At 52.2% G+C, this 12777-nt stretch overlaps 1 protein-coding gene across 2 annotated transcripts in view; it reads right to left on the minus strand.

The window, feature by feature from the left end:
- Positions 1–11231, minus strand: part of Gtf2ird1 (GTF2I repeat domain containing 1) — a 97413-nt gene extending 86182 nt beyond the window's left edge. Inside the window, exon 1 of one of the 2 annotated variants that reach the window (XM_052753925.1) lies at positions 11021–11231. The gene's annotated coding sequence lies outside the window, so the exon portion shown is untranslated. Of the gene's footprint in view, positions 1–10611; positions 10781–11020 lie in introns of those variants that run through there. The other variant, XM_052753926.1, reaches the window with a different exon arrangement.
- Between the last annotated feature and the right edge of the window lie 1546 nt (positions 11232–12777).

Below are 12777 nucleotides of genomic sequence, written 5' to 3' on the forward strand. Positions count from 1 at the left end.
ACACAAAGGTATTAAACCTCCAAGCTCATGGCTGGGGTGGTAGCTTAATTGCAGAAAGCTTTGCCTAGCACGTATGAGGTTCTGGGTTTTAGCCACAATAAGGAGGAGAGGGAGGGAGGGAGGGAGGGAGGAAAAAAGGAAGAATATGAGAAGAAAGAAAACCCACCAAAAAAAAAACCCCACATCTGAGCCAGGAGTGGTAGTGTACGCTTGTGACCCCCAGCTCTCAGGAAGCTGAGACCGAAGGACCAAGAAGAGTTCAAGACCAACCTGAGCTCTATATAGCAAGATGTCATCTCAAAAAACTCAAAAGGGCAAGCAAGATGGCGGGTAAGGGCACGTGCCACCACACCTGACAACCCGTTTGACCCCCAGAATCCACACAGACAGAACAGAGTCCTGCAAATTGCAGATCTCCAAATGTGCGCCATGGCACATGCATGCACACTATTAATAAATAAATAGTTAAAAAAAAAATAGAAGCCGGGCGGTGGTGGCGCACGCCTTTAATCCCAGCACTCGGGAGGCAGAACCAGGTGGATCTCTGTGAGTTCGAGGCCAGCCTGGGCTACCAAGTGAGTTCCAGGAGAGGCGCAAAGCTACACAGAGAAACCCTGTCTCGAAAAAACAAAAAAAAAATAGAGACGGGGCTCAGTGGTAGAGTGCCTGCCTGGCACACACAAAACACCCTTCAATTCCCAGCACGTCATAAACTAGGCATGGGGATCCAAGTCTGTAATCCCAGCACTTGAGACGTGGAGGCAGGAGGGTAAGAAGTTCAAGGTCATCCTTGGCTAAATACTGAGTTAGAGAACAACCTGAGATCCTGTCTCAAGAAAGGGGAAGGAAGAGGAGAGAAGGGGGGAGGCCATCATACAAAGACAGATGACAGACAGACAGACCCCCTCCCAAAGCAATACAGCTCTGCTCTGTCTCACATAAGTCACGGCTGTGAGGGCCACATGTGAGGGCCTACCCATCCTGCTTCCCTACCCACAAAAGAAACTTGGAATTTCCACACCACACAACGCGGCTACAGCTGTTGACACATAACCGGGGACCCTCCAACCCCCAGCTGACTCCCAGAGCAAGGGAAACATAAGAGATGGACATGACATCACTCAGCAGACGGCTCCCCTGCCTGGCACCATCCCAAACCCTAGCTCTCCTGGCCCTACAGCATAGATTGTTCCAGAGCCCACCTGGGCTGCGGAGGATCCAGGACTAGAGGCCCTAAGGGCAGCGGCGGCAGCGGCAGGAAGGTGTAATTTCATCTCAGGGGCTCGCTGTGTGAGTCACCAGAAACGCCGGATGAAATTCCAGCTCCTGAGACTGGAGGTGGGTGCATTCCTGGCCCAGGGTCAGCTCCCAAAGGGGGCAGGGAAGGTGCTCCTGTAAAAAGAGGAACAGGCTCCCCCATTTTGGATAGTTCCAAACTGAGCACACGAGTTTTTTGGGAATGCCTGGATTGCCCCTGAGATGTAGCAAGGGATGTGTGTGTGTGTTTGTGGCACAACCACAACACAGTGTCCTATCCAAGTGACTGACAGGAGCCAGGCCTGGTGTGGAATGCCCATAATCCCAGGATTTGGGTGACCGATGCAGGAGGATCTCAGAGTTTGAGACTTATTCTACAAAATGAGTCCTAGGCCAACCCTGTCTCAAATAGAGAGATTACTGATTTAGCTGTGTTGTACAATGCCTATCTAGAATCTCCCTCTGAGGTGCAGGAGCCATGGCTCAGCAATGGAGTACCTGCCTAGAATCCCCCAGTGAGGTGCAGGGGGCCTGGCTCAGCAGTGGAGTACTGGCCTAGAATCCCCCAGGGAGGCACTGGGGTGTGAGTAAGCAGCAAAGTGCCTGCCTAGCAAATGCAAGGCCATTGGCTCAATGGGGTTGAGAAGGAAGAGATCCAAAAGGAGTTACTCCTGGTCCGCGCTACGCCAAGGGCAGTCCTGAGTGGAAGAAGCCAGTCTCCAAGGCCACATTCTCTGTCATCCCATCTATGTGACACTCTAGAAGCGTAAGATTAGAGACGGAACACTGATCGGGAACTGTCAGGGATGGGGGCTGACGATGGGACAGAGACGGAAGGACTGTCTCTTGCTCGGGTAAAGGTGGGATCACGTTGGCATGTGCGCCAAAACAGACCTGTGATGGCACAGGCTTGTCACCAGCTGTCCTCCGGCCAGCCAGCCAGAATATACACAGCCGTGGTTGGTGGGAGGCTCTCATAGGTGCTCTCCAGAGATTAACTAAGGGCAAGTGTGCTGCACGTTTCCCATTGGCTGGCGGAATGGCCAGCAGATGGATGGAAAAATGAAGACGCCCCTTATTTTCAATCCTTTTTTAAAATTTAATATTTATTTATTTATTAAATGTGTATGTGCTAACACGAGTTGATGTGCATCCCGTGTGTGCAAGAGGCCAGAAAAGAGCACCAGAGACCCGGGACTAGAGTTTCAGGTGTTTGTGAGTTGACGGAGAACCAGACCCAGGTCCTCTGCAAGAGCAGCAAGCGCTTTTAACAGCCGAGCCGTCTCTCCAGCCACAATCCCAAAGGGTTGTTTGGTTTTGGAGACAGTTTTGATATGTAGCCCAGGCTTGGTCTCAAACTCGTAATCTTCCTGCCTCGGTCTTCCAAATTACAGGTCAATGCCACAGCACGCAACCCGACTCCCCCTCAGGGTCGTTCTGCCAACGAAAAGATCAGAAGCACTACCTACATTTTAAATGGTTTTTATTGTTATTGTTGGTGTGTGTGTGTGTGTGTGTGTGTGTGTGTGTTTGTGTAGAATGTATGTGTTGGGCATGCATGTACCATGGCACATATGTGGAGGTCAGAGGGCAACTTGCAGGAGTCGGTTCTCTCCTTTCCACAGTGTGGGTCCCAAGGTTTAAATTCAGGTCATCAGGCTTGGACAGAGAGAGAGAGAGAGAGAGAGAGAGAGAGAGAGAGAGAGAGAGAGAGAGAGAGAGAGAGAGTGTCTAACCACTGAGCCATCTCTCCAGTCTTATCTACACTTTATAAGAAGCAAATTGTCCACATAGTTGACGAGGCTAGCCGGTTCTACAGAGTGAGTTCCAGAACAGCCAGGGCTACATGGAGAAACCCTGTCTCAAAGAAAGAAAAAGGAAGGAAAGAGAGAGAGAGAAAGAGAGAGCAAGGATTAATTTACCCTCATTGAAGAGGGTAGGAGATAGGACCCAAAGGAAGCACTGAGTTAGTTAGATGAGGTCACGAGGATGAAGTCACCATGTCGTCATTGGTAAAGGCAGAGAGCGCAGTGGTTAAAAGCACTCACTGCTCTTGCACAGGACCTGAGTTTGGTTCCCAGCACCCACGTCCGTCCGGCAGCTCACAACTCCCTTAACACCAGCTCCAGGGGCTCTGATGCCTCTTCTGACCGCCACAGGCACCTCCGCACATGCGCACAAACCCACACTCAAACACGTATACACATAATAACTAAAAAATGAAATCTTGGGGTTAGAAAGATGGCACCGTGGTAAGCACGAGACCTTGCACTAGAGGACCAGGGTTCGATTCCCGGCACCTACATGATGGCTTGAAACCGTCTGAAACTCCAGTTCCAGGGGATCTGATGCCCTCTTCTGAACTCCCTGGGCACCGGGCATGCAGTTAATACACAGATAAACATGAGTGCAAAACACTCATACACAAAAAATAAAATAATAATAATCAATAAATAAAAACTTTTTTAAGGATGAAGAGAGACTCAAGCTAGCAACGTGTTCCGTATGACCCTCAACACCTCAACACCGTCATGGTGGTCCTCCCAGTGGGGTGTGGTGAATCACAGCACTTGGGAGACAGAGGTGGACAGAGCTCTGTGAGTTCAGTGCTAGCCTGGTCTACACAGCAAGCTCCTGGCTAGACAGAGCTAAACAGTGATACATACATACCCTGTCTCCAAAAAGTTCAAATAAATAAATGAATCCTCACCAGGTGTGGGCTCCTTAATCTTGTACCCTAAGAACCATAAATCTCCACCTATGAGCTCTTACCCAGCCAGCAGCATTCAGTTATAGCCACAGTAAATAGGCCGAGACACGTGTTCATTTCATGTGTCATCGTCATCGTGTCCCTCCCCCCGCTTTTGGCAGCCCTTCTCCCCAGCCTGTGACCAGCATAGGAAGAAATGCCGACTCACATTTTTTTTTTTTTTTTTTTTTTTTGGTTTTTCGAGACAGGGTTTCTCTGTGTAGCTTTGGTGCCTGTCCTGGAACTCGCTTTGTAGACCAGGCTGGCCTCGAACTCACAGAGATCCGCCTGGCTCTGCCTCCCGAGTGCGGGGATTAAGTGTGTGCCACCACTGCCCAGACGGCTTTACAAATTAAGACAGGGTCTCACTTTGTAGGCCTGGCTGACCTAGATCTCATGACGTAGACCAGTCTGGGCCTTGAACTCACAGAGATCTGCCTGCTTCTGCCTCCCAAAAATAGACCCCAAAACAAAGAGGTTCTCGTACTTGGAATCTGAGAACCCTAAGTCTTCATGCCACCCAGACCTCTCTGCAGATAGGGGACCTTAGGCCCCAGTGAAATAAAGTATAAACTCCACTAAAGAAGTCAAAGACAAACCAGGCAGTGGTTCGAGGCCAGCCTGGTCTACAGAGCAAGTTCCAGGACAGCCAGAGTTGTTACACAGAGAAACCCTGTCTAGAAAAACAAACAAATAAAGAACTTCAAGACACCAGGCGTGATGACTCTGGGTAAAGCATTTGCCACTAGGCTGATGTCCAACCAAATTCAATCTTATAACCCACATGGTGGGAGGAGGGAACCTGACCTCTGACCTCCACATACATGCTGTGGTATGCATGCACGTGCGCACACACACACACACACACACACACACATACACACACACTGATCCTTCTCCTCTGTCCTCCACATGCATGCTGTGGTACACACACACACACACACACACACACACACACACACACACACACACCCTTCTCCTCTCACCTCTACATGCATGCTATGGCATGCACACATGCATGTACGTACAGACACACACACACAATAAAAATTTTTTAGAATAAATCCTATTTTTTTTTAAAGTTAAAAGAAGTGGGGCTGAGAGATGATTCAGGGGTTCAGAGCACTGGCTGCTCTTCCAGAGGACCCGGGTTCAATTCCCAGCACCCACATGGCAGCTCACAACTGTCTGTAACTCCAGTTCCAGGGGATCTGACACCCTCATACAGACAGACACGCAGGCAAAACACCAACGCATATAAAAATAAACCTTAAAAAAAAAAAGTTAAAAGAAGGGGAGCTGGGCAGATGGTTTAGTTGGTAAACTGCTTGCAGCACAAACATCCCCAGAATCCATAGAGAAAATCAAAGCGGCAGTGAGATGGCTCAGTGGTTAAGGTGAGAACCACCAAACCTGACCGGCCTGCGTTCAGTCCCCAGGACCCATGTAGTGGAAAGACAGAACCAATTCCTGAAAACTATCCTCTGAACTATGTACCTTGGTGCACATGCACGTGATACACACACAACGATAATTAAAGCTGGGCGTGGTAGCGCCTGTAATCCCAGCACTGGAGAGGCAGATATAGGCAGATCCCTGAGCAGGGGGTGGGGGTGGGGGTTGTCTCTGGATAGTCAGCCAAGCTTACATGGCAAGCTCTAGGCCAATGAGAGACCCTTTCTCAAAACTCAAGGCGGAGAGGTTGCAGAAATGGCTTAGTGGGTCAGAGCGTGGACTGTCCTTGCAGAGGACCCCAGTCTGGCTCCCAGCACCCATATCAGGAGGCTCATAGCCACCTGTAACTCCAGCTCCAGGAGATCAGCCACCTCTGGCTTCCATATGCCAACACAAGCATGTGCACACACACACACACACACACACACACACATACACACACAATTAAAAATAAAACAAATCTAAACAAACAAAACCAAGGTAAAAAAACACACACACTCACATATACATACACACATGTATACACACATGTATACACACATCACCCACACACAAAAAAAGTTAAGAGAACTATACATCAGGCCAACTTGCTCTGTCCCTTAAGGTGAGCCCTGACCCCAAGGCCCTCCCTCCTCTGCCCCCATCCCCTCAGTCCCCTGCAAGACAGAACTATAAGGCTAGCAGATAAACCCCAAGAGCTCCGGTTCAGGGTGCTCTATAAATGAACAGTAGTCGTTGGTTGAACTGCGTCATCTCTAACTTATCTGCGGCAGTCCAAATTTAACCAGCCGCCCTTATTTCTATTAGCTAAATCTAGACTTCAGCAGCAGGTGGTCCTGAAGGAGGCAGACAGGTGAGCCTGCAAATAGCTCCAGGTCACCCAGGCTCTCCACTCAGGGTCAAGAAGAAAGGTGTCTGGAATGAGAGTCCTACACACTCCCTGTCCAGAACATTCCATGGATCATCCCACACCCATAGATGGATAAAGTCCATCCACCGAAGGAAAGCTCGTCTCCACCGAGTCGGCGCTCGGAGCCTCTTCCTGTCCATAACCATCCCCTGGGGCACTGCGTCTGAAACTGACAAGGCATCCAATCACAGCCCGCGCCAGCTAGGTCCTTCTAGAGAGATGACCCAAGGTAGGTGCGGCTGCAAAGGTCCCTCTTGGGTCAGAGGGCAAGGCGGGGGGGGGGGTGAACTGCCAGAGAACCCAGGCTGCCCAGCTTCCCACCACCCTGTGCACCCTCAAGAAGCCGCTGAACCTAAGTGACCATCAAAACAGGAAGATTAGAAAGAAGGAAGACTTCAAGCCAGCCACGACGATCTGCCCATGGGGAGGTAGAGTCAGGGTCACATTAGTTTTCTGTTCTTTATTTAGTGTTGTTTTTAACAAAATCTCAATCGTTCAATTTTAACAACAAAGGATCGGGAGCCAGATGCTGGGGTGAGAGCCTGCTAGCTCAGAGAGGCAGAGACAGCACCCAGCTGACCTTCCTCCTCCTCCTCCGACATCCCATAAGCCTCTCCTCTCTCCTACCATCTCAAACATGTCTCTCAAACTCCATGGCCCTCCCTTCTACTTCCTGCGCATCTCTGTCCATCCTCCTGACTCCCCCTTACTCTCTATGGTTTTTTTCCTTAATAATCCTACGTTCACTTCCTGTCAACGGGTTGCTGGCTCCACCTCCCGACCTATGGCCGACTTAATCCTGGTTGTTAACATTCAAGCAGAAAACTCTTGGATTACAGGTGTGTGCTAGGGCTGAGCCACACCACAACTCGAAACAGGTTTTTCCAGTAAGGCACGCAATCTCTGGGGGTTCACAGTGTGATCAAATATCCTGCAACACTCTAGTGTGTGTGTATATACAAGCACACGCAGAAGGGGGGTAGGCTGATCCTCTGGAGGGTCGCCCACCTTGTTTTGTTTTTGAGACAGGGTCTCAATACGACGTACCCCAGCTGGCCTGGAACTCATATGTAGACTTGGCAGGCCTCGAACTCACAGAGATCCATCCACCTGCCTCCACCTCCCCAAATGCCTGTACCATTACTTTCAACTACCTCGTTGTGTTGTTTTAAGACCAGGCCTATCGCTGGGACCTGACACTCACCAAATAGGCTAGATAGATGGGCTGGCCAGCAAGCCCCAGGGGTCCATTTGTCCCCTTGTCCCCAGTACTGTATTAACAAATGATCACAACCATGTCTGGCTCTTTATATGGGTGCTAGGATTGACGTACATCCTCAGGATCAGGTGCCAAGCACTCTACCTATTTCCCCAGCTCCCATCGGGGTTGTTAGACCACAGACAGGCGTGCTGACCAAGGGCTCCCCCGCTCCTCTATGCTATTCCACTCCTAAGGCCAGAAATCCATCTTCTTCCAGCCCCCTCGCCTCCACTGTAAGTCTCTGCTGGGACTTCTCTGCTCTCTGAAGGGTCCATGTCTCCACCTCTCCTCATCCAGGAGTGCCTTCGAGCACCCCGAGCCACGCCAAGCGTGGTGCCGGCAATCCTAATACTTGGGAGGGCTGAAGCAGGAAGATCATGAGTTCAAGGACAACCTGGGCTACATAGTGAGACCCTGTTTTAAATAGTAAGTCAATCAATAAAATAAACACAAAACCAACTCAGTGTGAGGTGGGGATCCTGCTCTGTCCCCTGGGGCTTCTGAATTAACCCCCACAAATCTTGCTTTTCAAGAGTCTGTCAAGGTTTCTGCAGGCTCCAGGCAGCTGGCTTGTCCCAAAGAACCTGGCTTGTGTCACTGGCCGCTTGCCGCGCGCGCGCGCACACACACACACACACACACACACACACACACACACACGCGCGCGCGCGCGCACACACACACGCACACTGAACCCAGAGAGAGATGCAGAAAGGATCAGACTGGAGAACACAGTGCCAGGTCTGTGTTTGGGGGAATACATAGGTTGGAATAACTTGACAGGGTGTCCCTTGGGAACCAGGATGTCCTAGAAAAACACTAGGACATGCCTGTGATCCCAGCATTTGGGAGACTGAAGGAGGAGGATTGTCCTGAGTTACAGGTCAGCCTGAGCTATAAAGTAACTACCTAATTAGCCTACTGCTTCACAGCATGAGTACACACACACACACACACACACACACACACACACACACACACACACACACAAAGAGAAAATTAACAGGGGGTTTCAGTCGTTCAGTCCAACATGTAGCCACTCAACAAGTGAACAGCAAGAGCCCATCCCCACTTACACCGAGTGCAATCAAGGGGACACACTTGAACAGCTAAGCAAGATAGAGACGGAAGAAAGCCAGGCCAGATGTGGTAGGCTCTGGGGACAAAGTGTAACCAGGCAAGTCTTGAAGTTTGAAAGAAAAGAGGAAAATTCTACATGATTACACACCCTCCCTTAGCCGGGCCCACAGAAGTATCCCCTGAGCCCTTCCAGGGTGTCCTCGCAGGTGGGCCAAGGTGAGGAAAACCAGGGGATGCTGTCTGTGGTCCCGAGGTCACACTCAAACCACGATGAATACCCCAAGCCTTCCCACCAGGGAAGCTCAGCTCGGGTCCCCAACAACCCAGCTATTACCCAACTGTACACGCCCCGATCTTTGCACATGCAGCAACTGAGCAGCTGCCTCCGAGACCTCTATTATTATGTCTGCCTTTCGGACTATTTCCAAGTACCAGGCACTAGACTGCTGGGGCCGGCTGGGCTCCGGGGAGCCTGCCTTAAATGATAACAAAAATGTCATTAGTATGTAAATAAATGACCCTTCTCCCCCGAATCTAGATGATTTAATAAGTCGGGCATGCCCCTCGAGATACTGTCCCCAAGACCAAACTCTTGTGTCCAATGCATAGACCCAATCCTTTCCCTGTTTCCCTGTCTGGGATCCACTGGGACCCTTGGAGTCGGAACCGGCAATTTCTAGGTCATCCTCAGAACTGGCTATAGAATGAGATACAGTGTGAGCTTTCCATAACACAGAAACAGGCTAGGGGGTTCCGACACCCCTGCCCCCCCTCACCTCCAGGCTAGGCCTGTTTCTAGGTCTGCCAATAGCGTCTCTAAAGAGACCAAAGTCAATCTCACCCACTCCTGAAGCCCTAAACAGGTGACTTACGATGTCGAGATACCGGACGGTAGGGGCACCCCATTTTGATGCCCCACTCACTACCCAGCCCCTCCCAGCTGCCAGCCACCAGTCTCCTACCACTTCCTCTTGCTCCAAATAGAATAAATAATCGATGCCGGTGCCCTTTCCCTCTGGGAATGACGCTGCTAAAATAAATGAACGGATCAAGGCACCTCCCAAGGCCAGAGACTGGAGGACCACAACAGAGGAACACCACACACGGCGCACTGACCACTGAGCACCCCGGACGCTGCCTCTGCACTCCGAGCCGGAGGAGAAGCCCCTCGTAAATCCCCACTCCTCTAAAGAGCTGCGGGAGCCCGGCCATCGCACCCCACATTCCAGATACACACACTCCGTAGGTGAGCCCAGCTCCCGAGTTCCTTCACTTCCCCAGGATGGGGACCCAGGAACCGCCACCTCAAGTCTACTAGTCCTGGGATGCCGGGTCGCCAGACCAGATGCCAAAGCTACAGCTCCACTAGCCTCCCGACAGGGCAGAAGAACTCTTCAGAGCCTCGTTCCCCCAGCTTTCCAACCCCCGGGGCCTAGGCCAGGGAAAGGTTGCACTCTCGGCTCCTGCCTGGCGGCAAGGCCGGGGGGTGTCACGACGATCAAGATCACTTCTTGAACTCCGGATGGGGAGCCGCGGAGCACCCTTTGGCCCCTCCCCCTCCTCTTGAAGAACTCAGAGACCACCCACAGCCCAGGCTCCCCCAACTTGTTCCTTGGCACCCTCTGTGCCCCCTCTTAACTGCCACCCTAAGTCTGCCACTACCGTCACCCCCAACCAACCAAAGAGGTCCGGCTCCTACCACGCCAGCCAGCCCCTTTCCAGGGTGACCCCCTCCCCCTAAAAAGAAACCACCCGCTCTGGGGCACAGTGTGCGGACTCGGCTCGCGCTTTGGGAGACAGGAGAGGGGAAAAAAGCCGGGGGGGGTGGGGAGGAGGTCTTTAAAGCCTCTTCCCGACGCCCCTTCCACCAACCTCCCACGGCAGGGCAGCACCACTGACCTCATTCGCCCAACTGTATCCGGGCCTGCTGGGCTCCAGGCCAGTGGGGCGCCACTCTCTCCACCTCCAGGGAATGTGAGGGTAAGAGGGGTGCCCGCTTTCCCCGATTCCAGCAGGTATCCGGAGGGAAGAAGCTGACCATCCCAACCCATCCCCCTCCAAACTCGAATTATAATCCCGATCACGTGCACACACACCCCAAAAGGCGGGCCTTAGAACGGAGACACCTGGAGGGGGAGGGGAGGGGAAGGGACCTCCCATGCACACAACACACTGGAAGGGGGGGGTGGGTGGGTGTACAAAACAGGGGCTCAAGGCCAAGGCGAGCTCCTGAGCACCCCCTCTCCATCATTCTCCACCCCAGCCCCCACTCCCACCCCACCCCTCGTCAAACTTTCTCCTTTTTTACCTTGCAGGATCCCCAAGCGCTCCGGGCGCCCCGGCCCCGGCCCGGTGGCCAGGACTCGGTGGATCCAGTCGCCTCTGGTTGCCGAGTTAATAATCCGGGAATGGGGGACAGGATCAGCGGAGGGAGGGAGGGAAGGAGGGCGGACGCGGTGCGGGCGGCCGGCCGGGGGCTGCGCGGGGCCCCCACCCCCGGCGCGGGCTGCGGCGGAGGGCGGGGCGCGGAGCGAGCGCGAAGCCGAGCCCGGGCTCTGGGAGGTTCTCTCTTTGTTCTGTAATCCCAGTAAGATTGCCAGCCATTCGCCCCGGCCCTAATCCCAGCCCCGCGCAACACCACCCTCCATTGGCTGTCATTTACATACGGGATTAGCCCGCACGGCCCGCCCCGTGCCACCGTGGGGGAGGACTCACAACCTTGGGGCCTTGAGAGTCCCCCAGCCGCGGATTAGAACCCCCTCCCCGGGGAGACCAGGATACTTCAAGGTCACCCAGAGGACGCCTGGAGGATCCCTGGGTGGCTTACCCTGCTGGTCACTCTTATCCCGAAGTGTCCAAGGTCGGGAAGGGAGGGACCCCAGGTTTCCATCTTGGATAGGCTGACCCAGGCCTTTTTTATTTATTTATAGTTATCTCAGGATCTCGTGAAGCCCAGGCTGCGGTCAAATTGATTAGGGTCCTGAACAAGCAGCACCTGAAACTGAGGAAAGCCTTGAACACCTGATCCTCCAGGCTCCACCTCCCAAGTGCTGGGATTACAGCCTTGCACCTACACCAGGGAGGACTCGAACCCAGAGCTTTCTGCATGCAAGGCCACCGGCAACCAACCACTCTGCTAACACAGCTACGTCCTAAAGCCCTTATTATTGTTTTAGGACAGAGTTTCACACACCCCACACTGGCCTCAAACTCTCTGTGTAGCTGAGGATGACCTTCAATTCCTGATTCTCCTGCCTCGACTTCCCAAATACTGGGATTACAAGAGAGCATTACCACACAGAATTTTTAGACCCAGACTTCTATTTTACCTTCCATCCGACCTTCTGTAGGCTACTGAATGTGTGGGGGTGGAGTGGAGGGACATTCCCCCCAACCTTCCTAAAGCCATATATCCTAAATCAACCAACCTAGGAGTTAGTAACCAGGTGATCCCCCTGAGTCCCTGGCTACACCTTCGTTGGGGTAGGTATAGCAGAGGGAGAGTCATGTAGCAGACAAGTCTCCAAACCATCCAGGGAGGTCCTGCCCCAGGTTCTCTAAGTCAAAGGTTAACAGAGTCAGGACATGGCGGATGAACATGCCTGCATTCGCAGTACTCAGGAGGCTGAGGCAGGAGGATTGTGGGTTCACATCAGACTGGGCATCATAGGAAATTCCAGGCCAGTCTGGCCACACAGAATCCCTATTCTAAAATAAAACTATTCACTTTTATTTTTTCTAAGAGTTAGGCTTAGTGGCTCACTAATCCCAGGGCCTGAGAGTTGGAAGTCCACCCGGCTATGAGATCCTGTCTCAAAAGGTCAAAACACACACGGACACGCAGACACACACGGTGAGTTAGGAATATAGTTCAGTTAGTAAGTAGGACGGTTATCTAGCATGCTTGAAGCCCTGGGGTTGACCTTCAGCTCCACACATAAAACCAGCTGATCTGATAGAGGATCAGGAGTTCCAGGTCATCTGAAGCAACATAGTGAGTTTGAGGCCAGCCTGGGCTACCTGAGAACCTTTCATAAAAACAAGCAAACAAGAATCTACAGATCC

Source organism: Peromyscus californicus, unplaced genomic scaffold (assembly GCF_007827085.1).
Source record: "Peromyscus californicus insignis strain IS unplaced genomic scaffold, ASM782708v3 Scaffold_2__1_contigs__length_46816999, whole genome shotgun sequence".
NCBI classification, from domain to species: domain Eukaryota; kingdom Metazoa; phylum Chordata; class Mammalia; order Rodentia; family Cricetidae; genus Peromyscus; species Peromyscus californicus.